The following is a 23,845-nucleotide window of genomic DNA, read 5'->3' as shown; positions in this document are numbered from 1 at the left end:
ATAATCATATCCTGCCTGTGTTCTCAAAATGTGAATGTGTCTACCTTCCTAAATGCTGCTTGTCTTTCAGGGCTTATGGCTGCGCAGTTTCAGTGTTGCTGGCCACCTTCCAGTGATTCACATCTGTCAGGAAAAATGTCTCCAAGACTGTGCCTGGGTCCTCAGAAAATACCAAGCTGTAGATTTACTAGTATTCAAATAACTTTTATTTCATTTTTCAAATGGAAATGCCCTTTATCACCTTAAAGTCATACAAACTTTAGTGTCACATGAGGTCCTAATATAGACACACTTGGTAAGTGGTTTCAGGATGTTTTATGATGTGAGCCCCACAAAGTCAAAAGGTTAAAGCAGTTGTAAAAGTCTTTTTTACCTTTACATAGGTTGTCCTGAAGTTGCTGAAGAGGAAAATAATAGAGATTTGCAGATTGGCTCAATAGAGCATGCAACTCTTGATCTCAAGGTCACGAGTTCCAGCACCATGTTTGGTGTAGAGCCTACTTAAAAAACAAAAACACCCCTTTGCAGATTAGCAAAACAGGCTTCTCTAAATGCCACCTGGACCTATGCAGATTAGAGGATGAATGGACAAGCACACAAACAGGAACCTGTGTTGTGTGGGTCTCAGCCTGTCAACAACCAGCGTTGTGGCTGGACCAGCCCTGTGGTGCTCATTATTGCCCCCAGCAATAACCATTAGGAAACACGGGCAGGGAGTGGGGAAGGTTTATTACTCACATGTCCTGGAAAGTACATGACACACCTGGGACCACAGTGTGAGGCCACAAGCCTGAGGTTCTTCTGCTTTTATTGGGATCAAAATGGGGGGCACTTCAAGTTTCATGGGCTTACTCTTCATCAGTGAATTTAATACAACAGCAGAAATTTAAATGCATGAAGAAAAACAAGTGGTCCAAATGGTCGGTTAGCTAAATCAACCAAGATCTCTGAAACAAAGGAGCCTGGGGTGGAGGGCACTGGCTGGGTCTCAGAGGCTAGGGGCCACCATCATGCAATAGGTGCTCTGGGAACCACAGGCTTCAGGCAGGCACATCCTTACAAAATGGAAACCTCCCATCCACTTACACAGAAGCCCAGTGTCTAACATGGATCGTCCCCAGAAGGGCCCTATGCAGTCTTGTGGTCCAAGGGTCTCTTATCATTACTTCCTATTTCCACTCCAGGAACATTTCTCAAAGTTTGTCAATTTCCCTTCCCAGATCTGGAGAGTTCTTAGCCATTATTTCCTTATTTTTCTGATTCTTTCTCTCTTCTGAAACTCTCACAATGTGAGTATTGTTCTGTCTCAGGGACTTTTTTTCCTTTTTTGCTCCCCTAACTGAAGTATTTCTGGTGACCTGTCTTTAGTTCTCTGGTCCTTTCTTCTGTTGGGTCTCTAATAAGGAAAACAAAGGCTAGAGAAATATAGCTTAAATTTAATATCCTTACAGCTTGCATCCCACTGAAAGATCCCTGAAACATGCAGACCGTAGCTTTCCTCAAGGAATTCATGCCTGTCTTAATGTTGATGTTTTGCTGGAGACTAAAAGTAACCTTATCTTAACATCAGCAAGCCCCTCAACATCTGAAAGGCTTGCTTCAAAATTCCTTTGAAACTTACTTTATTTCTATCCCATCTCCCTCCACAAACTTAAAAATACATAATGTCACCCATCACAACCTCAGAGCAGCTCTTTTTGCCCACAGGTCCTGTCCCCATGCTATAATAAAACCATCTTTTCATACCAAAAATGTTTCGAGAATTCTTTCTCAGCCATTTACTCACAAACTCAAAACTTCAAATCACATCATTTACATAATTTAGTGCCCAGTATGGGGTTTTGAGTCTGCTCATCTGTACTCGAACCTTGGCACAAATTTGGTGAGTACTTCCACTCCTCTCCCTTTACTTTCATTCCAGGGACTTTTCAAGGAGTATGTTCTTATTGGAACACTTTCATATCCATTGCTCAGGCTACAATCTTCTAGCCCATGGCTACTAGGTGGTGAGGATAAAGCTTGCCTTTTGGCTGGCATCCCTCCTGTGGGGCCTTTATAACAGAATGATGATCAATACCAATTTCCTTCCTCTAGTTGCTTTTGAGACCTGGGACCTCTAACATATCTTGTGTGGGACACCATCCAGGAGTCAGAAGGATTTTTGATAATGGACTTTCTCCACTTTTCCAGGAACATGGATCTTCTTCAGTCCCCAAGGACTCTCTCTTGGGATGCTTTTTCACCCACTGGGATCAATTCAGATTGCAAGATCTAAGAAAGAAAAAACTGAAGAGTTAAGATGGCAAAGGAGTAGTGGGACCCTAAGCTTATCTCTTCCTTCCAACACAACTAGATAGTTATCATATCATTCTGAATACCTGAGAAGTCAATCAGAGTTCTGATAAAACAAAAACTACAAGTCTACAAGTAGAAAAGTGACCACATTTTGGAAGGTAGGAGGTGCAGAAACTTGACTTGGGGGAGATATAGCTGTGGGTACAGCAGCAGGGAGGGAGCCTGCTTAGGGAGACTACTGCAAAGTATTATAAGCAGCAGAATGCAAAATCAGAACAAGGAAGTCCACTATCATGAGGGACATGCCAGGCTTAAAGGTGTTCAGGTGGTGAAGCAGGGCAGAGTGCCAGGAGTGACAGCATGGCCTAGGGAATCCCTGGGTCACAAAAAGAACAGTGGTGCCAATGTGTGCACTATTGCCAGGCATAGGCATGGGGAAGCTGGCTGAGAGCAGCACGTCTCGGTGCCAAATTTCTTCTCTGCCTTGCCATAACTACAAACTCCTGTGTGGTTGCTTTCCTGGAAGTGGCCAGCAAACAGCAAAAGCAGGGTGAGACTTTCAGAAAGCAGTGTAGGTCTGCACCTTGGGAGTCCCTAAAATTTGGAGTTTTGAAACTCAATTGTGTGCCTGAGATAAAACAGCTCAGACACAGGCAGGATGAATGCAGGGTTCAGACGGAAAACATGGACACAGGAGAGAAGATTCATTGCATTCCTGCGAGGGCTTACCGAAGAGTGGATGGGTCATACTTTCTACTCTGGGGCTACAGAGCTGAGCCTGTCATGTTCATCCCACTCACCAGCACTAGAAGGCTTCAGGGAGCAGAACAGCGCCACCTAGTGGAGTCCAGAGCCACTTGCACCGAGCCCTGCCCACCTGTGCCCTGGAGGTGCTTTTCCCAATGAAACACGTCAGCTGGAGAATCAGCATAAGAAACCCCTCCCTAAAAAGACAGCACAAACAACTCACTTGCATCAAGTCTACTGATCATAGAGTAAGGAGATCATAGAGTGCTTTAAGCTTCAGCTCTAGGGGAATAGGATCTAGCTTCCTTTTTAACTTTATTTTTTATTTTTTCATTATTTTTTTCGTTTATTTTCTTATATTTTCAATTCCCTTTTAAATTTCATATTTTTAATTTATACATAATATATTTTCTTATGTTTTATTTTCATTCTATTTTATTTCATTTTATTATTTATTTATTTGTTATTTTTATTTTGGGACCTAGATTCTTCTAACAAACTGACCAGAGTACACCCAGAATCTAGTTTTTTGGGGTGGTTTTTTGTTTGTTTTTTCATTGTTTTTGTTTGTTTTGTTTTGTTTCTTCTTTTCTTTTCTGAACAAAATGATGAGATAGAGAAATTCTCCAAAAAGAAAGAACAGAAAGTAGAACTCATGGCCAGGGATTTAATCAATGCAGATATAAGTAAGAAGTCTGAATTAGAACTTAAAACAGCAATTATAAGGATACTAGCTGGGCTTGAAAAAAGCATAGAAGATGCTAGAGAATCCTTCACTGCAGAGACAAAAGAGCTAAAATCCAGTCAAACCAGAATTAAAAATGCTATAACTGAGATGCAAACCCAAATGTATGCCATAAAAATGAGGGTGGATAAAGCAGAAGAGTGAATCAGTGATATAGAAGATAAAGATGGAAAATAATGAAGCTGAAAAGAAGAGGGAAAGAAAGGTAATGGACCATGAAGGTAGACTTGGGGAACTCAGCAACTCCTTAAAGTATAATAACATTCATATCAAAGAAGTCCCAGAAGATGAAGAGAGACAAAAGAGGGAAGGAAGTTTATTTGAGCAAATTATAATTGAATACTTCCCTAATAAGAGGAAGAACACAGATATCAAAATCCAAGAAGCACAGAGAACTCTCATTGAATTCAACAAAAGCCAAGGCATATCATAGGCAAATTCACAACATACACAGATAAGGAAAAAGTCCTACAAGCAACAAGAGAAACATAGTCCTTAAGCTACAAAGGAAGACCAATCAGGTTCACATCAGATTTATCCACAGAAACTTGACAGGCCAGAATAGAGGGGCAGGATATATTCAACATACTGAACGGGAAAAATATTCAGCCAAGAATATTTTATCCATTGAGGCTGTCATTCAGAATAGAAAAAAAGATAAAGAATTTCCCAGAAAAAACAAAAGCTAAAAGAGTTTGTGACCACTAAGCCAGCCTTGAAAGAAATACTGAGGAGTACTCTTTGAGTGGGGGAAAAATTTTAAAGGAGAAGAAAAGAAAGGACGGAAGAAATAAAATGAATGAACTGACCTTTTTATGTAATACTACCTGGCCTCAGGACTCCTTAGGAGATGAGGGAAAATGGCTCATTAATGAGATATTATACCTTAATATGATCCATCAGATCACTTCTGTAAGAAACAGAGAAAATGGAGTGAGGTACCCTATGTCTAGGCCTTCATGGCCCTAAATCAGCGTCTGGACCTAAGGGCTTCTTGCAGAATGTGTCTAGCCACCAGCCAGGTTAATAAACATCCTCTTTGGACATATTGAACAATCTATATTGTGTAAATACACTCCTTCCTGGGCCACAAGAGGAATCACTGGCCAGTCCAGACAAAGAGGACACTGACTCTGTTTCTATCCCTCCTCCTTATAACCCCCATGATTCATCTGCTCTCAGACCAGAGAGACATACCAAGAGTGGAACTCCAGTGGGCTCCCTGACAGCAGGAGCCCCACCTAAATTGGAATGCATCCTTTTAGGGAAGTCACTAACGGAGAAATGGGTGCAATTATAGTCCATGTCCCATTCTCCATGGTAGACCTGGCTCAGATAAAACAACAATTAGGATGAGAGTCTGAAAACCCCTCTCAATTTATTGGGGGCTTTCGTTATCTATTATGTTTGAATTGACCTGGCAAGATATATCCATCATATCAACTCATTGCTGCACTCCTGAGGAAAAGAACCATTTCTGGGCAGGGGCTCAAGAGTTCACTGATGAGCTAGCAAGGATAGATAGGAAACATTATCTGGTAGGGGGACCCTGCTGTCCCAAATGCTGAGGCACACTGGAGTTACCAAGAGGATAAAACAGGAAGGGAAAGACAAGACCATGTGATCACCTGTTTAATAGAAGAAAGAAAAAGAAGGATTCTCTAAAACTGTAAATTTTGACAAAATTCATGAAGTTACTCAAGGAGCTGATGAGAATCCAGCCCTATTTCAGGGTCGTTTAATAGAAGCCATTCTTAAATATACAAATCTAGACCCAACCTCATCTGGGGGAACAACTATACTAAACGTGCATTTTATAAGTCAGTTGGCATTTGACATCAGCCAAAAACTGACTAAAATGGTTTGAGTCCTCAAATCTCCACCTAACACCTACTAGAGGTAGCTACTGGAGACTTTAATAATAGAGATGTGGCCTTAGAGTCAAAAAAAAAAAAAAAAAAAAAGGACCAGAGAGCTAAAATTGCTAAATCCAGGCTCAAGTACTGGCTCCCCTACTGTGGACTCCCCACAACACCAGACTAACCAGGGACCAAAGAAAGAGCAGTATCACACAAAGGATCAGGTAAGACCCAGACTGGACATTGAAGAAAAGAATGTCTGAACAAAGGCTCTCTCCCAGGGCCATGTCCTGTCTGTATGAACAACAACAACAAAACAAAACAAAACAAAAACACCCATGTTTAAAAAAAAACAAAACAAAAAAAAAAAAACACCCATGTTTGAAGAGAAACTGTCCTCATCTCCAGAGAGATAGGAAGACAGGAACTCACTTCCCTGCAAGAGCAAGAACTGGAGGATCTGGCATGATGGGGCCCTGAGATTGTTCTGGCTCCCTGTGACAGCAAGATGACTGAACCACTGGTTACCCCAGATGTGTGAGATATGTTTATCAATTTTCTTATTGATTCAGGAGTCACTTACTCTGTTCTTATTCAGCACTCTGATCCTACTTGTCTTTCTAACCATCAGATTGTTGGCATAGAGGGGGAACCTAAAATGTGTCACCAGACAGTGCCTTTAATCTGTAAATGTAGACAGTGCCTTTAATCAGTGCCGATTGGTTATTCATGTTCTTCAAGTCCTTCTGTCTTATTCTACTTCATTACTTGGATGAGACTTAATGTATAAACTAGGCAGCAGATTTGCTCTTACTAAAGAAGAGGAAGGTTTATTCTCTTTAACTAGGGAATTAAAACCTTACCCCAGTACCCCTTCTGATATCTGGGAGGAAGTAAACCCACAGGTCTGAGATAGTGATGTCCCAGGACAGGCTCTTAAAGCCCAGCCAGTTAAAGTAACCATAAAGGACCCAGCCATTATACCTCATGAAAGACAATACCCCTTAAAACTTGAGGCAAAATCTGGGTTACAACCATTTTTTTATAAGTTTCTCAAACATGGTATGTTATTTTATTTTATATTTTATTTTATTTTATTTTATTTTATTTTGAGAGAGAGAGAGCTAGAAAGAGCATGAATCATGGGGAGGGGCAGAGGGAGAGGGAGAAGCAGATTCCCTGAAGGGAGCCCAAAGTAGAGCTAGATTCCAGGACCCTGAGATCACGACCTGAGCCCAAGGCAGACACTTAACTGACTGAGCCACCCAGACACCCCTCAAACATGGCATTTTAAGGCCTTGTCAATCTACTTATAATACTCCAGTTTTACCAGTAAAGTAGCCAAATGGGAATATCGGATGGTACAAGATTTAAGAGCACTTATGAGGCAATGGTGCCTATATGCCCCGTAATGACAAATCCACGTACTATTCTCACCCATGTCCCTAGGGATGCCAACTGGTTTACAGTACTTGATTTAAAGTACGCCTTCTTTTGTATCCCTCTAAGCGAGGAAACAGGGCTACTATTTGCTTTTGGATGAGCCTCATCTTCAAGCCCACAGGCTACTGAATGAACTTGGACAGTCTTTTTTTTTTTTTAATTGAACTTGGGCAGTCTTGCCCCAGGGAGTTAGAGACAGTCTTCACTCATTGGGGCTACACTTAGGAAAGATCTCTATAATATCTCCTTGCCTCAAGGGACTATTACTCAAAATGTCAGTGGATGACATTTTAATCTGTAGTCCCACAAAAGAATGGTCTGATAGTAATTCTATAACTCTAATTTCTTGGCAGACAGAGGGTATACCATCTCCCCTAAAAAGGCACAAGTATCTAGACAAAAGGACAATATTTGGGATATGAACTGACACCAGAACACTGTGCCCTATCTGCTGGCAAAAAAAAAAGTTATATAAGATCTTGGACCCCAAAATACAAAGAAGTAACTCCATACTTTCCTAGGCATGGCCAGCTTTTGCCGCCTATGGATTTCTGGATTTGGCCTCTTAGCCAAACCATTATATGACTCAGTTAAAGGCCCTGATGAAGGAACCTTTACTCTGGACTAAAGCCTAGGAAATGGCCTTTCAAACATTAAAAACTAAACTTTTGTCAGCCCCAGCTTTGGCTTTACCAAATTAAGAAAAACCTTTTACTTTGTATGTAGCAGGAAAACAGGGACAAGCCTTGGTAATTCTTACTTAAAAGTTAGGAAATGAAACAAGCTTGGTGGGCTATTTTTCAAAGTCATTTGATAAGGCAACACAGAGGTGGCTGGCTTGGCTTTGATCAGGGGCTGCTACAACCCTCCTGGTAGAAGAAGCTTCAAAACTTACTATGGGACAGTCTTTAACAATAATGACTCCACATAGGTTCAAAGTGTCTTAGAGACCAAAGGCCACCAATGGATGATGGGAGGGCTGCTTACTAGATACTGGGCTCTTCTTTTGGACACACCTGAAATAATACTTAAAACCCATTAATCTTTAAAGCCAGCTTCCCTTATGCCTGGATCTGACTATCATATCTCTATATTAGAACATGACTGTTCAGATATTATTGACCTTGTTTATTCTAGCACACCAGATTTAAAAGATTCCCCTACTGAAAATGCAGATGACAGTTGGTTTGCAGATGTAGCAACTTCCTGGATAAGGGAGAAAGAAAAGCTGGATGCATTATAATTAGTTTAATTAAGACCATTAAGGCAAAAGCCCTTCCAGAAAATGTTTCTGCTCAAAGGCTGAATTAATAAGACTTACCCATGCTCTTCATTGGTAAAAAGCCTAATAATTAATATTTATACTGACTTCAGATATGCTTTCCTGATACTACATGCCCATGGATGTTATTGTCAAGCCATAACTCCCCAATCAAATATGGGCCTGAAATAATTACTCACCTACCTAAAGAGGTAGCTATCATTCACCTCAGAGGACATCGAAAGGATATGACGTTAGAGTTTAAAGGAAGTAATTTGGCAGACCATGCAGCCAAACAGACAGCACTAAATAAACAAATATTAAATTTTATACCAGTATTTATTCCAATAAAGTTCATAACTCTAGTCTGTTCAGACCAAGAAGTTCACATAGCCCAGAAATGGAGATATTAAAAAAATGCACAAGACTGGCTTGTTAATGATGAGGGAAAATCTTTATACTCAAAAATAATCAATGATAGGTAATATGAGGTTTACACCAGGCTACTTATTTGGGCAAAAAAATAGATTAAATAATTCAAAATGTATCTGACAGTGTAAATTTAAACTATAATAAAACAGGTCTGCCAATCTTATATTGTTTGTACACAAGTAAATTGAGAAGGTGCAGTCTGCCTCCACTTTTAAGACCAGTCCAAAGGCATGGAATATATCCAGGAGAGGACTGGCAGCTTGATTTCACACAGATGCCTCCTTGCAAAGGCTAGAAATTCCCACTAATGTTTGTTGGTACTCTCACTGGAGGGATAGAAGCCTTTCCTAGTAAAACCGAAAGAGCCATAGAAGTAACCAAAGTGTTGTTGCAAGAAATTATTCCTAGATTTGGCCGACCACAATCCCTTCAAAGTGACAATGGTCTTTCTTTTTCTGCACAAATAACTCAACAAATAACACAGCTTTAAAAATTAAATATTTCCTACATTCAGCCTGACATCCACAATCCTCTGGAAAGGTAGAGAAAGCTAATCATGCTTTAAAACAACACCTTACTAAATGTGGTCCATTGGCCCAGGAAAACTGGGCCACTCTCTTACCAATAGCACTTCTCAGGGTAAAGATGACTCCAATACAACCTCTAGGCCTCAGCCTTTTTGAGTTATTATATGGAAAGGCATCTCATTCTCTTATTGGAAGAAGATTCTAATACTCTATTAAACTATTCACTGGACACGTTTAATGCAATCCCTATCAAAATACCATGGACTTTCTTCAGAGAGTTAGAACAAATTATTTTAAGATTTGTGTGGAATCAGAAAAGACCCCGAATAGCCAGGGGAATTTTAAAAAAGAAAACCATATCTGGGGGCATCACAATGCCAGATTTCAGGTTGTACTACAAAGCTGTGGTCATCAAGACAGTGTGGTACTGGCACGAAAACAGACACATAGATCAATGGAACAGAATAGAGAACCCAGAAGTGGACCCTGAACTTTATGGTCAACTAATATTCGATAAAGGAGGAAAGACTATCCATTGGAAGAAAGACAGTCTCTTCAATAAATGGTGCTGGGAAAATTGGACATCCACATGCAGAAGAATGAAACTAGACCACTCTCTTGCACCATACACAAAGATAAACTCAAAATGGATGAAAGATCTAAATGTGAGACAAGATTCCATCAAAATCCTAGAGGAGAACACAGGCAACACCCTTTTTGAACTTGGCCACAGTAACTTCTTGCAAGATACATCCACGAAGGCAAAAGAAACAAAAGCAAAAATGAACTATTGGGACTTCATCAAGATAAGAAGCTTTTGCACAGCAAAGGATACAGTCAACAAAACTAAAAGACAACCTACAGAATGGGAGAAGATATTTGCAAATGACGTATCAGATAAAGGGCTAGTTTCCAAGATCTACAAAGAACTTATTAAACTCAACACCAAAGAAACAAACAATCCAATCATGAAATGGGCAAAAGACATGAAGAGAAATCTCACAGAGGATGACATAGACATGGCCAACACGCACATGAGAAAATGCTCTGCATCACTTGCCATCAGGGAAATACAAATCAAAACCACAATGAGATACCACCTCACACCAGTGAGAATGGGGAAAATTAACAAGGCAGGAAACAACAAATGTTGGAGAGGATGCGGAGAAAAGGGAACCCTCTTACACTGTTGGTGGGAATGTGAACTGGTGCAGCCACTCTGGAAAACTGTGTGGAGGTTCCTCAAAGAGTTAAAAATAGACCTGCCCTACGACCCAGCAATTGCACTGTTGGGGATTTACCCCAAAGATTCAGATGCAATGAAACGCCGGGACACCTGCACCCCGATGTTTCTAGCAGCAATGTCCACAATAGCCAAACTGTGGAAGGAGCCTCGGTGTCCATCAAAAGATGAATGGATAAAGAACATGTGGTTTATGTATACAATGGAATATTACTCAGCCATTAGAAACGACAAATACCCACCATTTGCTTCAACGTGGATGGAACTGGAGGGTATTATGCTGAGTGAAGTAAGTCAATCGGAGAAGGACAGTGTATGTTCTCATTCATTTGGGGAATATAAATAATAGTGAAAGGGAATATAAGGGAAGGGAGAAGGAATGTGTGGGAAATATCAGAAAGGGAGACAGAACATAAAGACTCCTAACTCTGGGAAACGAACGAGGGGTGGTGGAAGGGGAGGAGGGCGGGGGGTGGGGGTGAATGTGTGACGAGCACTGAGGGGGACACTTGACTGGGTGTTATTCTGTATGTTGGTAAATTGAACACCAATAAAAAATTAATTTATTAAAAAAAACTATTCACTCGAGGCTGGTTTAATTTATCAGCCACTTACTGAATATACTGATCACCTGCTCCACAAAATTGGCTCAACTCTAAATGAAAGTCTGCTCCACATAAGCCTGGGAGATGTGGTTAACTTAAAAGACTGGAAATCCAGAATGGCGAGGTACTTAAATCCAAAATGGAAAGGTCCATTTGGGTCATATTATGTACTCCTGCTGCGGTAAAATTAAAGGGACATTCTTCCTGGGCTCATATATCTAGAATAAAATCTGTATCTCCTTCACCAGAAACCACAAGCAAACCAACGTGTCTTCTTACTGCTGTGAAACTGTAGAAGATCTCAAACTCCTCTTCAGATGACAATGAAGGATGTGTATTTTCTTTTTGCTCTCTGTTCACCTATCTTAAAAGACAGCTCCTTTCTACAATGGGCACATTATGCTGAACTTCAAAATCAGACAGTTTGTTGGCTATGTGGTATTTTGCCCATGTGAAGGACATCTGGGTTACCTTGATGGGTTTCCCTTTTATAAGGTACTGATTGGCAGTCTCTATATACTTACATTTCAGAAATAGTATATAATGATATCCTGTTTCATGATAAATCTATCACTAACTGAAATGTTGCTTCTTGGTCCATGATTAATAGGACATGGAATTTACCAGGACATAATCAGACTTTTTTATACCCTCAAAAAAGTGTCTAAGTTATGAAATCCTACTTATCACTATACTGAGGAGAATATATATCAAATTTGGGATACATATTTATGGCTCACATACAACATTGGACAGCTCAATCAAAAAGGCATTTTTATGTTGGGAAGAAAGGAATCATACATATGATAGCTGGGCAAATAGCACACATCTAGGATGGCTATTATTAGAAACATGTTCCCAAACCATTGTGTTCCAGGCTACTGATTGATTTGCTACTGATTGAATAAGGTGACCTGGAACCAGATGGCTAGTTCCAAATGGAACACACTGCTTATATGAAATTAATCTATGGCCCTGGCTTCCTCCAGGTTGGGTAGGTCATTGCACGGTAGGTTTTGCCTGGATTCATGGGTACGTTACTAAATCATCACTATCCTGGCTAATCCTCTCAGTTTAAAACAAAGATGGACGCAATATACCTTTCATTGATATGACCATCTAATGTCTATCTTTGTTCCATCTGTAGGGTTAGAAAGCATTATTTGGCACATAGAAGTACACCATAAAGGCGCTCAATGATTCACAAACCAGCATCTCCTTACTCAATACTGAACTTGCACAAATGTGCAAAGCTGTTGACAAAATGGGATGGTTTTAGACGTTCTAACAGTACAAGGAAGTCCATGTGCCATTGCTAAAACAGAATACTGTCTATACATCCCAGATTACCATAAAAATATCACAGGACTACTAAAAGCTAGAAATACCCAAATTGGGGTTCTACACGATCCTTCCCTTTCTTTTAATGATTTCTTAGTTTTGGGAGAGAATTATGGTCAATTATTAAAGGTCTCTGTTGGATTTCTCATTATTATAGTATACTAATCCTGATATGTTGCTTTTTCCAATATTTCTTTGCTTGATGCCAAGACTCCACCATTACAGCAACTTCACATTGACAGATGGTCTTTACCACCCACAGCGATACTTCTTTGCTGTCATGTTGGACTCAGCTGCCTCCACCTTTCCTAGCTCTCCTATATGTTCCCCAACTGCTCAATGTTAACCCATAGGTAGAGACATCTCTATACCTTTATTCAGCAGGAAGAAGCTACAGAAGATGAGACTTCCCATCTTCAACAATCTTAAAGATTTAAGGGTCAAAATTGTTCCAGAGGGAAAGTGATGAGGAAAACAAAGGTGAGAGAAGTATAGCTTAAATTAAATCCCTTACAGCTTTCATTCCACTAATAGATTCCTGAAACATGCAGAGGATGACTTTCCTCAAGGAACTCGTGGCTATCTTAACACTGATGTTTTACTAGAGACTAAGAGTAACCTTATCTTAACAGCCGATAGTTCCTCAACATCCTGAAAGGCTTGCATCAAAATTTCTTCAGAACTTGCTTTATCTCTACCCACCTCCCTCCTTCCACAAACTTAAAAGTACATAATCAGTCACTCCTCACAATCCCAGTGCAGCTTTTTCTGCCCATGGTTCCTGTTCCTGTGCTATAATAAAATCACCTTTTGTACCAAAAATGTCTCAAGTATTCTTTCTTAGACCTTTGCTTGTGAACCCAAAACTTCAAATCACATCATTTACATCAGTCTCATCTGTGGTTGAATTGCTCCTGTGAATGTTTCAGGTCAGTTGTGTTCTTCTGCTCCATGATTTTTGTTTTGTTCTTTTTATGGTTTCTATCCCTTTGTTGTAATTCTTGCTTTGTTCATGTATTATTCTCTAGACTCTAGTGAGCATCTTTATGGGATTGTTTTTAATTTCTGTCAGGGAAATCATTTAATTCTGCTTGATTAGAATTGGTTTCTGGAAATTTTACTTTGTTGGTACGTTTTTGTCTGGCTTTTCAGTTTCCTTGACCCTCTGTGTAAACATTTGTTCATTAGACAAAGCAGACACCTTTCCAGGTCTTCATAGACTGGACCTATACAGGAGAAAACTCCCACCAATCAGTCCATCCAGAGATTCTGGGGGTACTCTACAACTCGGGTAGAAACAGGTAGCTGTGATTTTTGCCATTTGCTCTGTGCTGAATGGGGGTGGGGTATGGTATCCATCAGCCCAAGACGCGTCTCCATTCTCCCTCTGACAGACTACACAGACTCATCAGAGCTGAGTTTTAACTGTGGGCAGAGGGCACAGGGCTACCCAGCAACAGAGCCTTGGGGCGGCAGGGGTGGCCCCACAAAGTCCCCTGGGAGCCTGAGTAGCTTTCTGAGGCAGTTACAGCTTCAGCGGTGCAGCATATTTTAGTGAAAGTAGAAATCTCTAAAGCTTCTGAAGGCACTGATGACTGGAATAGTTTTTAGCTGTAAGGTTCCTTGTGTGCCACAAAGCACCAGTAGCCGTTTTTGCTTCAAATTGCTCGTGTCAGGCCTAGAAAGGCTCCTATATCAGTCACCCCCAATTCCACCCTGCTTTAAGGCCCAAGATGCAAACTGGAGGGTGACTCTTGAATCCCTGTGCTGTTCTCTAGGCTCACAAGTAAAAGTATTTGGAGATCTAGTAGGTAAGGGTCAAGATTATGTAGGTCTTATAAGTGGGCATGCAAGGCTTGCCTGTGCCCTCTGAGAATGTGACTGACAAATTTATGGAATTAGAAGGAGGAGGAAGGTCATGTTCTTGGTGTACACAAGTATGAAGGATCCAGTCTCACTGGACTGACTGGTTGAGGCATGAGCTTCAGATACACAGAGCAGTTTCATTCCCAGAATCCACAGAGATACATCTTCCACCTGGAATATGTGTGGGGAGCATATGAACCTGACATATTTCTCAGGCCAGTGCCATTCTTCCAGAAGCAGCAGGCTGTCTGCTTATAGAGAGTGCAGACGCTGTGTCACTCAGACCCCACTCCGTCCAGAACCACAGTATCACACGTACTGCATTCGGAGGGGAACTGAAAGTTAAGAGAAGGTACAAAATAGGTGATTTCCACCCACTCTCAAGATAGTAGGTGTTTGGTGACAGCATTAACCTTTGGCTGGAAGGTTTCTCACAACTGAGTTTATGTTAATTGGCACCAACTGACTGGCATCCTCCTGAAGCCAAACAGAGAATTTACCTCCCCCTCCCCTTTACTCATATGTGGCTGGGCCTCTCTTAGGGTCTTTGGAGACCTTAAACACAGGTTCTGGGATGTATGTCTGTTCGGTGCAAGTGCTTCAGGGAGCTGGCCTCTTAAAATCCAGTGGGTGTGGGGCAGGAGGCCTGTGCTGTTGTCATCTTCTATGTCCCATTAATTCTTTGAAATCATTAAAACCATGCGTGGCTCTTGAGAGTCTTGGTGCTGCATCAATACAACTTCTAAAGTTCTGGACAGAAGTATTAGGTTCTATGGGAACAGTGCTGCTCCAATGGCCTCAGCTCCACCTAGATGCTGAAAGCGGTTACTTTCATTTCTTTAGACTTTTGACTCACAAGAGAGAAAATGATGTCAGGGTTTGATTTGTTTTCACTTTAGTGTGTCTGGAATTTTTCTAACAAGGTGATCTAATCTTTGAACCTCATTTTCTTCCCAGGTATATTGACAAGAAAGGAGTTAATGACAAAATTTATGACATCTAGTGGTTGCAGATTTTACTATTAGATGATCTTAGGGTACTGTTAAATCTCATCGTAGACCCTCTACACAGCTCATTGGACTGAATTTGGAATGGAAAATGTAATTAGAAGGGAATTTTCACCCTGGGGTGCCAAATGACATTGGAGTTATTTAATTAACATTTTTCCCCTGTGTCTTTGGGAAAATTGCCCAGCACTGCTCAGCGGTGCTGCCAGGAGGATACCCACAGGAGCAGAACTGGTTCTGGGGAAGCAATCACGAGCCCAGCCACCAACTTTCAGGAACTCCCATAGCTGCTGTCGGTGACACAAAGAGAAATGAGATATTATCCCTAACGACCTGCAAAGAATCATACCAGCTCTTATAGCAAAGGGCAACAAATGTGATAAAAAATTGTGCTTACTTCATAAAATGACTCACAACATGCATTTAGTATTTTCAAATACTGGCAGGCATTGTGTCAATTGGCATTATTTCTTTCAAAATACTTGGTAGAATTGTCAGCAATGCTCTCTGGGCCTGATATTTTCTTTGTTGATAGGTTTAAACCATTGGTTCAATTTATTTCATAGTTATAACACTGGTTAGGTGTTCTTTCTCTCTTGCTGTCTTTTTTAGTTTATTTTATAATATTTCTTCCTGGAAAAAAAGTATTAATTTTTCCAGGAACTGTTTCATCTAATTTCACTTTTACTAAAATTATGTATTATCCTCTTGTTTTAATTTTTAATAAGTTCAGAATATATAATCATGGCATGTCCTTCATTCTAGATCTTGGTTATTGGTGCCTTCTCTCTTCTTTTGTCCTGATCAGCCAACCACAGGTGTGACCTGTCTCTCATTACTTCTGATTGTGACTCATGGTGTCTTGTTTCCTCACGGGCCTGTGTTTGTGTTCAGATTGCATTTAGAAATTAATTTGTAGAATTAACTTGAAGCCTAGGTTGATTTAATTTTTTCCCAAGCATATTTAATTGCTTAAATCCGTTTTGGAAAAATCAGTGTTTTGGAGGCACTAACAGTACAAGACCATTTTTTTTTTAAGATTTTATGTATTTATTGGAGAGAGAGAACAAGAGAGAAAGCATGAGCAGAAGGGCCGAAGGAGGCAGAGGGAGAGGGAGAAGCAGACTCCCCACTGAGCAGAGAGCCCGACACTGGGTGGAGGGCTCCGTCCTGTGGGCCTGGATCATGACCTGAGCCAAAGGCAGATGCTTAACCAACTGAGCCACCAGACCCCAGTGCAAGATCATCTTAACCCACATCTGAGCATGGTCGCCTTCTAGAAGGCCACCCATTTGTAGGAAAGCTAGCATACTGGAGCTGGAGCCAGGCACCCATTTGTAGGGAGGCTAACATACTTCTAATTCATTCTTATGCTTCTAGTGGGACCCTTTGAGTTCCCAGTGCAATAGGGAGGGTGTTTCCCAGAGCTTCACAGACACTAGACTTTGATTTTTGTTGCTAGCCTTACAAGGCTACTTCAATCTCGCTCAGTCCCTTACCAACATTTTCACAGGGTCTTTCCTCCACCCCCTCCCCATGTTGGCACAGGGCTTAAGGGCCTCCAAAGCCCTTTGCATTCTGATCTTTGTCATTCTTATCTTTATCCCAGATCTCCATAGCTAGCCGAAAGGACTTTTTTTTTTTTAATTGGAATTTTTTAGAATTATACTTCTGAATGGGTAACACCACTGAGATGAAACATCTTTAACCCAGAGATCCAACTTCTTGTTCACCTTCTGGTAAGTGCAGCCACCAAACTCTGCCCTACCATTCACTTACGAGTCTTGGAGCCAAGCAAAGTTGCTCTGGATTACTCAGGACTTTGCAGTTTCAAAATTCATTTGTTAGCCAGCCAACCCGGCCTTGCTAACTCAGCACTAAGCACCCGGAACCCAGTAATGTCAAGATTCTCCTCACAGCCCAGGCTGATGTGCACCTGCTGATATCCTATCTGGGTTGAGCTATCCCACCACCCCAGTGTGAGTCAGAAGCATGAATCAAAAGTCACCTTCTGTGCACATGCAAGCTCATCCTCCCCGACGGTCTCCATGCCCAGTGCTGTGGTGTTCCACTTCTCCCCAAATGTCAGGGCACACTTGATCCACCTGAACTTGCTTCCAAATTTCCCTTCTCTGTGGTGGTCTCATGTTGGTTGAGCTTGGGCTGTTAAGTTTCAGTCCATTCTGAGATTTTGTTTCCAAATCAGATTTTGTGAATAGCCCTTTTACATGTAGCCCTTGGTGAAGACATGTTAATTAAATGTTAATTAAATGTTAATTAAAGCTACCAAGGTAGCTTTGCCCAGGTGAGCACACACGAGGCATGGCCATTTTCTCTGCGGTGGCTGTGGCCTGGGGACAGGCTTCTCTTTAAGTCACATACTTTGTTTCTGTTTTCTGGGGCCCATGACTAACTACTAAGATGACTCACAATACTAATGTATATTTTTTGACACGACACTTTCCCACATTACCATTGTGCTATCAGAGTCTAAGGTTGAAGTAATAGAATTTAAAATTTTATTTTATTTCTTCTATTAGTTAAAAATTGCTTATTTCAGCAACAAAGTTTCAGCCAGAGCTGCCATCTTCTAGTAATTTGCCAAAATGACCAACACAAAGAGAAAGAGGAGAGGCATCTGCTACAGGCTCTCTAAGCTTCTTAGAAAATGTGAGCGGCTCCTTTGGCCACATACGTGTAAATCCACAAGAAAGGTGACATTGTGACAAATCTGGAAGGGTCTCTGGTGTCACCCCACATGCATTGTTGTAAAAGTACAAGTTAAGGGCAAGATTCCTACCAAGAGAATTAATGTGAGCAGTGAATGTATTAAGCACTCAAAGAGCCAAGCTAGCTTCCTGGAGTGTGTGAAGGAAAATGATCAGAAAGAGAAGGAAGACAAAGAGAAAGGTACTTGGTCCCATGACAGCACCAGCCTGTCCCACCAAGAGACACACCATGAGAACCATGGAAAGGCACATGAGCCACAGGAACCCATTTTCCACGGATACATGGCATGATAAGTGTTAAAAAAAAAAAAAAAGACCTCAAAATTGTAAAACTCTTTCTCTTATTTGAGTAAAAGTATGGTGTCCCCTTCCCCAAAGAAATATTTAAAGCAAACTTTAATTGTGTCCTAATTCATTGGGTGATGTCTTTATTCAAATTTAGTGTGTGTGGGGGTTTCTTCCTGAGAAATGTGAAGTGGTTTATTGCGCAACAGAATATACTCAATTGGTGAGGAAACTGCCAGATATTACTTATAAAATATTTATAGTAGTTTGAAAGTAGCCCCTCTAAATCACTAAGAAAAAAGAATTTTAAAAATAAATGACAGGTTATCTGCTGTCTTAGAGTCAAGTTCAGAGAAAGCGGAGCCCTCATAATTGTGTCCTGTCTTAAACAGCTGTGTTTAAAGCATAAGTGCCTTGCCTGCTATGTAAAAAATAGATCGCGTACAGGCCCCTGGTTCCCACTAAACTGTTTTGCCCACCATTACTGTTACTGTTTTCCTACATGGTGCTCTAGTGGCTGGGAAAAAATGTTTTTATTGGAACTGCTCTTTCTGGCCCCAGTTCCTTTGCACTTGCCTTTGCCTAAAATACCTACACTTTCTTTGTTCAGTTGGTGAATCCCTGATTGTCATTTGTCCACCCTCAGTGTTGTAGGTTTACCTTCCCTGACATAAATATTTTTAGGAGTGGAATGAAAGTTCTTGGAATCAAAGGACAGAACTTACTCCTGGTTTGGGATGCAGAATAAAATCCCTTCTATCTGTTCTCATGACAGAAGTGTTTGCTTTTCTTGTGGGTTTTATAATTTTTAAAAATTTCTGTCTTCCCCATTAGACCTAAGGTTAGAGACTATGTCTTAGTAAACTTCACACTCCTAGGGCCTGGCACAATAAGCATTGAATAAATGTACTTTGAATTAATAAAAAATAAACAACAAAATTTTACTGTTTAATTACTCAAAATTGCTTTCTATATCTTCTGGCATATCTCTGAATATATTCTTCTGCTCAATAGAGTACTTCCTTTAAGAATATCTTCAGGTGTGTGTGTGTGTGTGTGTGTGTGTGTGGTGTATGGTATGTTTGTGTGTGGTGTTTCTGTGTTGTATGTGTATAATGTGTGGTATGTGTTCATGTGTGTTTGTCTGTGTGTGATGTGTATGTGTGTTTGTGGTGTATCTGTGTGTGGTATGTGTGTGAATATGGTGTGTATGTGTAGTGCATGGTACATGATGTGTGTGTAAGACACTGAGGCCCGTTTTGCCAGGGATAATCATATTCATCCTCAGAATTAAAGTAAACGGCAGCTAGATATGAAATGATAAGTTCCACCTCGAAAATACTATTTTCTGGGATCCCTGGGTGGCGCAGTGGTTTAGCGCCTGCCTTTGGCCCAGGGTGCGATCCTGGAGACCTGGGATCGAATCCCACGTTGGGCTTCCTGCATGGAGCCTGCTTCTCCCTCTGCCTATGTCTCTGCCTCTCTCTCTCTCTCTCTCTGTGACTATCATGAATAAATAAATAAAATCTTTTAAAAAAAGAAAATACTATTTTCTATTGACTTCTCATATTTATTGTTATTGTGAGGAAGTCGAAAGTCAAGCTAACTGACTTACTGATGATGCTTTACCCTCTTGAATATTTTGGAATAGTCCCTTGGTCTCTGACACTCATCAGCTGTACTCTGATGTTTGGTTCTCACTATCTATACAGCTCAGCAAATTATGACACTTCCTTTTTTTAAGATTGTATTTATTTATTCATGAAAGACACAGAAAGAGAGAGGCAGAGACACAGGCAGAGGGAGAAGCAGACTCCGTGCAGGGAGCCCGGTGAAGAACTTGATCCCAGGACCCCAGGATCATGACCTGAGCCGAAGACAGATGCTCAACCACTGAGCCACCCAGTGTCCCTCAGCAAATTATGATACTTCCAGGGTGAAATCTTTCTTTTCTCTGCTCATGTAAGATCCTTGGTTATCATCCCCAAGATTTTCTTCTCTCTTATCTGTGCCTGTAGTGCAGATGTTACACACAGGGACCCTGATACAGCCAGCACCCAGATTGTTTTCCTTTGGACTTTCCATTTCTCTACCCCATTATGTATTTTCAGGGGAGTTTTTCTGATATTCCAGGTTACTCTCTTGTTCCTCAGTATCATTCCATGTGTGAATTCATCCACCTGCCAGTTATTTATTCTGACTTTTATAATTTACACATCTGTGGTCTTGACTTGGCTATTCTTGAACTAGGCACAGTTTGATGCATCTAAGGGGTGTGGAGGGGAGGCTGCCTGCTGTGTCCTTCCCCACTTGTCCACCCACGGTGCACATCTCTGTGCTTCTGCTCTGGTCACTGTTCTGTCCCAAGTATATCTCTGCCCCATTCAGTGACAGTCACAATCCTGGAGCTGTGGGTGATGGTGGAAGATGGGAGTTCTTGGGAGCCCAGCGGCTCACCTGCACCTGCTATTAAATCTGCGGCCCACAACAGCTGGGCTCCTGTGTGGCCTGGTTCCTGCTGGTGGGACAAAGGTCCCACAGGGTTGGGCAAGGATCCCTTCGGAGCAATGTTGGGGAGCAAAGGTCTCATCCAGAGAACACCACGTCCTCCAGTCTGCCTCTTCTTCTTTGAGCAGCTTCTGTTTCCGTGAATCTTTGTGTCCTGCATTTATAATAGTTCATGTAAAGTTTTGATAGGCACCAACCTTCCTCTTATTTATGTATTTCCAAGATATGGATTAGGAGGAAGAGCTTGAAGCCATCTTGTCCACAAATGGAAAGGCTTTAATGGGAACAAAACCCCCCAAATGCTAGTGAAATAAAGAGGTGTGTGAGCTAAAGTCAGGCCAGGCATCACCAGTGCTGTGCCCCTGATAGAAAGGGTCAAGTATCAGAGAGCTTCAGACAGCCGATCAGCATCTGTCCACTGTGCAGTGGTCATGTGCCAGTAGTGGCCTGGGCCCTGCACGGTGAGCCATCCTCAACCTTGGGAGTCTGGAGCAGAATCCATGTGTCTCCTGAGTTGACCAGGACAGCATTTCTCAGAACCTATGAGATGGAGCAGCAGGGAAACTACCCAAGTCTTTGCTGCCCAGAGCATCAGGTGCAGGGCCAAGGGGCTCAGGGGCCCAGGGTCCTGTGCCTGAGCATAAGTCTGCTGCTCGTGATGCCCAGGTCTCTGCCCTACTTCAATTTTCCTCTTTTCCCCTTCCTGTCCTCTTTGTCTTCCCACTTTCCACATCTCTCCACAGACTGCACCTTATCCCGCTGTTTAGCATCTCATTTTTCACTTTAAACGCACAAAGGAGGAATGGAGGGTTTAGTATTGAAAAAAGAATGCTAATTACATTCATTTACAAAGTTTCCCATGTGATGGAATAGAAATTTATGCAAAGATGGACTATATTTTTTCCTGATAGGAATTGAGATGTACCACTTTTATACACTCTTGGAAACTGGGATCTTCCCAAAGATCTCTGGAGACTGGACTGGCCATGGGGACCCAGCTTGGCTGCTACACTTTAGCCAGAGGCTTGGACCTCACAAAGGCCCCCGGGATGCCCACATGTTCAGTCTCCATCCTCTTACTTCCCAGTCCCATTCCCGTTGTCCCACTTCCCACATACCTGCAGCACTAAGCACCTAGTGCAGCAGCACAAGTTCTTTCTCACTCAGCTATTGAAGAGGAGACTCTCAGCAGCTGGCCTGAGGGAGTCTTACAAGAGTCACAGGAGGCAGGAACCAAAAACTGCCCTTCAGGATATATATACTGGAGTTTGACTTGCCAACATATAGTATAACACCCAGTGCTCATCCCGTCAAGTGCCCCCCTCAGTGCCCATCATCCATTCACCCCATCTCTCCACCTACCTCCCCTTCCACTACCTCTTGTTCGTTTCCCAGAGTTAGGAGTCTCTCATGTTTTGTCACCCTCTCTTATTTTTCCCACTCATTTTCTCTCCTTTCCCCTATAATCCCTTTTCACTATTTTTTATATTCCCCGTATGAGTGAAACCATATAATGTTTGTCCTTCTCCAATTGACTTACTCCACACAGCATAATACCCTCCAGTTCCATCCACGTCTTCAGGATATTTTGAATGAAAAGAAAGTAAGGAAGCAGAAGACTCCTCCAGGGTTTGACCTCTGTTTTCTCACATAGGAGTCAGAGGAATGGACATTACTCTGTTCTCTGAGGTCCCTTCACTTCGTGTCATGGTATAGCACACAATAAGCTGATGGACCCTTCGCACAACCACTTCAGTCTCTTGGGAGAAATCCTGCTGAGTTTGACTCTAAATAGAGTAATAGGTTATTTCTCTCTAAACTGTAATACTACCCAAACAAAATGTTGACTTAGAAGCAAGGTAATTCATTGCAACACTGTTTATCATAGTGAGTAATTGTCAATATGATAATGGCTCCCAAATAAATAATTTATAAAGCAACTTACTATTTATGCAAAAATACCAAGCAAAGATCCACAAAGATCTTTGAGCATATAACAGCATGAAAACATCACAAATTTTTGAATAAAATAGATTATAGTTATCATTCCTTTAAAATCACATGTTTTTACATACATGGGAAGACATCCATAGAAAATACTCTGGCTGATAGATATTGAAATATTAGCACAATTGTCTGACTGATAGAAGTATGAATGAATCTAATAGTTGCCTGTTTCACTGCCTTCATTTCTAAATTTTCTACAATGAAGATACATTATCTTATATTTTTTATAAATTTATTTTTTATTGGTGTTCAATTTGCCAACATATAGAATAACACCCAGTGTTCATCCCATCAGGTGCCCCCCTCAGTGCCCGTCACCCAGTCACCCCCATCCCCCGCCCACCTCCCCCTCCACCACCCCTAGTTCATTTCCCAGAGTTAGGAATCTCTCATGTTCTGTCTCCCTTTCTGATATTTCCCACTCATTTTTTCTCCTTTCTCCTTTATTCCCTTTCACTATTTTTTATATTCCCCAAATGAATGAGACCATAAAATGTTTGTCCTTCTCCGATTGACTTATTTCACTCAGCATAATACCCTCCAGTTCCATCCACGTCGAAGCAAATGGTGGGTATTTGTCGTTTCTAATGGCTGAGTAATATTCCATTGTATACATAAACCACATCTCATTATCTTATATATTAAAGTCCATAGGTTTTTGCAGCTTCTTCCAGCTCCAGGTGGTAGCCCTCAGATTGCAGAATAGTCAGGTTATATGCATGTCTGCATATAACAGTGTGTGGACAGAGGAGCGTTAAGGGTCAGCTCTGAGTCAGACTGTCCCCATCTATGGATCAGAGTGCCCATTGGTTACCTAGCTATTGGAACAAACCTTGGTAATGTAGAAGGATTCGTGACCACCTATGATTTCCCACCAATTCTGGCAAGCCAGAAATAGGTAGATAAGTAACTTGTAATGGATAAGGGTGATTTGGGGTGGCTTAG

The sequence above is a fragment of the Canis lupus genome, chromosome 7, assembly GCF_011100685.1.
Source record: "Canis lupus familiaris isolate Mischka breed German Shepherd chromosome 7, alternate assembly UU_Cfam_GSD_1.0, whole genome shotgun sequence".
Lineage (NCBI taxonomy): Eukaryota > Metazoa > Chordata > Mammalia > Carnivora > Canidae > Canis > Canis lupus.
Note: the sequence above shows the minus strand (reverse complement) of the source record.